This window comes from Cucurbita pepo, chromosome 18 (assembly GCF_057944985.1).
Source record: "Cucurbita pepo subsp. pepo isolate OVF chromosome 18, ASM5794498v1, whole genome shotgun sequence".
NCBI classification, from domain to species: Eukaryota; Viridiplantae; Streptophyta; class Magnoliopsida; order Cucurbitales; family Cucurbitaceae; genus Cucurbita; species Cucurbita pepo.
This window is the reverse complement of record NC_141815.1, coordinates 3,327,384-3,330,407: the sequence shown is the minus strand read 5'-3', so window position 1 is coordinate 3,330,407 and position 3,024 is coordinate 3,327,384.

Genomic DNA, 3,024 nt, shown 5'->3' with positions numbered 1-3,024 from the left:
ATTTGCTTGGATGCTACTACCGTACTATCAAGAGGATTAGCTGCCAAAGGGATCTATCCAGCAGTAGATCCTGAGGATTCAATGTCAACTATGCTACAACCTCGGATCATTGGTGAAGAACATTATGAAACTGCCTGTGCAAAGAGTTAAACAAACAAACCTTACAACGTTACAAAGAACTCCTGGACATTAAAGCTATCCTATCCTTGAATTATCCGAAGAAGAGGCGTAGCACGCAAAATGGAGCCTTTCTTATCACAACCTTTTTTCGTAGCAGAAGTCTTTATGGGTTCCCCGTGGAAATACGTTGGCCTAGCAGAAAGAATTAGAGGGTTTCAATTAATCCTTTCCAGAGAATTAGATGGTCTATTCCCGAACAAGCCTTTTATTAGGTAACATCGATGAAGCTACTGCTCAAACTACGAACTTAGAAATGGAGAGCAAAGTGAAGAAATGCCCTTACTTAATTCTTAGTGTCCTGACTCCGAATCGATATTTGGGCTTCAGAAGTGAAAGAAATGAGAAGAGTTACGAATAGTGGACAAATTGGTGTATTACCAAATCACGCACCTATTGCCACAGGTGTATATATAGGTATTTTGAGGAGAATACGCCTTACAGATAATGACGGATGGTTAACGATGGCTCTCTCTGATGGGTGGTTTTGCTAGAATAGGCAATAATGAGGGGTGGGTCACTCTTTCTTTTAGTAAATGCTGCTACGAAGGCTACTAGTGAGATTGATCCACAAGAAGCTCAGCAAACTCTTGAAATAGCGGAAGCTAACTTGAGGAAAGCTCCGGGCAAGAGACAAACAATCGAGGCAAATTGAGCTCTCAGACGAGCTAGGACACGAGTAGAGGCTATCAATGGCGTACCTAGTTGATCTGTCTAAATAATCAAGTGAAATAAATGCTCTAAATATAGAATAGAGTGGGGTATGGAAAAGATAGATAGAAAATCAATAGAACTGAGCTGAGTATAAAAACTTATTAGATACCGTTGCCTCTTAAGTTCTACCTACTATTGGATTTGAACCAATGACTCCCGCCGTATAAAAGCAATACTCTAACCACTGAGTTAAGTAGGTCATTTCTCATCACAAAGAAAAACAAGCCCTATCACATCGATAGATTATAAATCTACTATTATGGGGGATGGATAAGCAATACAAAGAAAGAAAGAAAATGGATCAGATCATCTTGACAAGAAAGAATCTACATGATAAGATAAGTATCACACAAGGGCTATAGCTCAGTTGGTAGAGTCGTTTACCCGCGCGCCTGCCAATGTTTTTCAGAGAAGTACATCATGTAATCAAAAAGGTTGATCTTATTGAGAAAGAGATGATTTCTTACTCCATTACTTTTAGGGAACAATACAAGAGAAGAGTAGCCTGACAAAAGGTTCGGTCCGAATCGAGTGTTTAAGCACTAAAACAAAATAGAGCAATAGCAGTAGCTGTTACACTTCTTCAGTTTCAGTAAAGGAAAAAGAGCAAGCAAAGTAGTCCGTTCCATCATTGATTATGATTGATAAGGTGAATACCCAGTCTATTCAATGCTAGGCATAATGAGTATCCGGACCTGAAACTCAATTATCTTGAGTCCTATCTATCTTATGAACAACTGGAGGGTGTATGAAGTTTCATATTTGATGCTTTAAGCAGAAGCAGGACGATAGAGATTCCATTTCCACCTGAAGTTGATCTAGGTCAGAAGCAGACCTACGAATAACCCTTCTTTCTTTAAAAGACTTTGGTAGTGCTCCTTCGAATCAAAATCAAATGAATCAGTGCACATGGATGGAACCATCTCTTCTTCTGTCAAGAACAAGGTACACTAACTTGCTTATTATTTCTAGCAGTTAATGAAACCAATGCAAAAAATGCATGTTGGGTGAATTCAAATCATTTTGATAATAAGAAGTTTGATCTGTTTTACCGAGAGGGTCATAGGTTCGAGTCCGTACAGCCCTTTTGAATAATGAAAAAAAAGAATGAATAGTTTTCCTTTCCTCATTATTCTTTGTATTTGTATTCTTTGTAACTGTCCACTTGATTTGGTTCATCACATTAATGTCTCATCATTGTAGATAAATGAGATATGCTGCCTATTTTCCCATACAAAATCAAGATGTAATACTTCTTCTTTCTCTTGGGGCTACCTACTTCCTTCTAGTCAATTTGTGGTTGAAAAATCATGACATGAAACCAACCGGTTAAAAACTCCACCCTAACCCAATGCAAATCAATCGAATGCCCTCCCTAGTAAATCACATGTGATATGAACCAAAAGATATCAATCATACAATATACTTCAATGAAGATGTGAAGAAAAAGTTGTCAAAATTATCAAAAGTTGTTTCAATTCATGCCACATTGAAGAAGAATGAAGTTTGATTGTTATAAATTTTGGGTGGGTTACAATTTAGAGTTATTGTATTTTAAGACTTTTTATTAAATTTAGGTTACAATTACATAATGGTTGATTATGGTCATTAACTATGAATGTTACAACTCTTGGAATGCCTTTAATAGTTTCATTTTAAGGCTATATAAGCCATGTATGTTGTATTTGTAAGCAGACTTGGAAAATATAGTAAAAGAAGTATTTGTGCTTTTCTTTAGCCAATGGCTAAGCTTCTTTGCAATTCTATGTAGTTTAGGTTGCATGTAGAATCATTCAAGCTCGACATGATCAATCTTGCTTGTGGAGTGATTCGAATCTCAATCAAGTGTTCTTGTCTTGAGATATTTGATCAACAAGAATCATTCAAGCTAGACATGATCGATCTTGCTTGTGGAGTGATTCGAATCTCAAACAAGGTTCTTGTCTTGAGATATTCGATCAACAAGGTAATCCGAATCTTACCCCCCTTGTAGTTGATTCCTTATCTTATCAACATGGATCTACGAACGACTGACTTGTGGCCAAGCTAGAGTTTGAGAATTTGCTTTCATTGTAACCATTGTCAAATAAATGGGCTTTTCTCTTGGTATACCTTATCTAGTACAGCACAAAA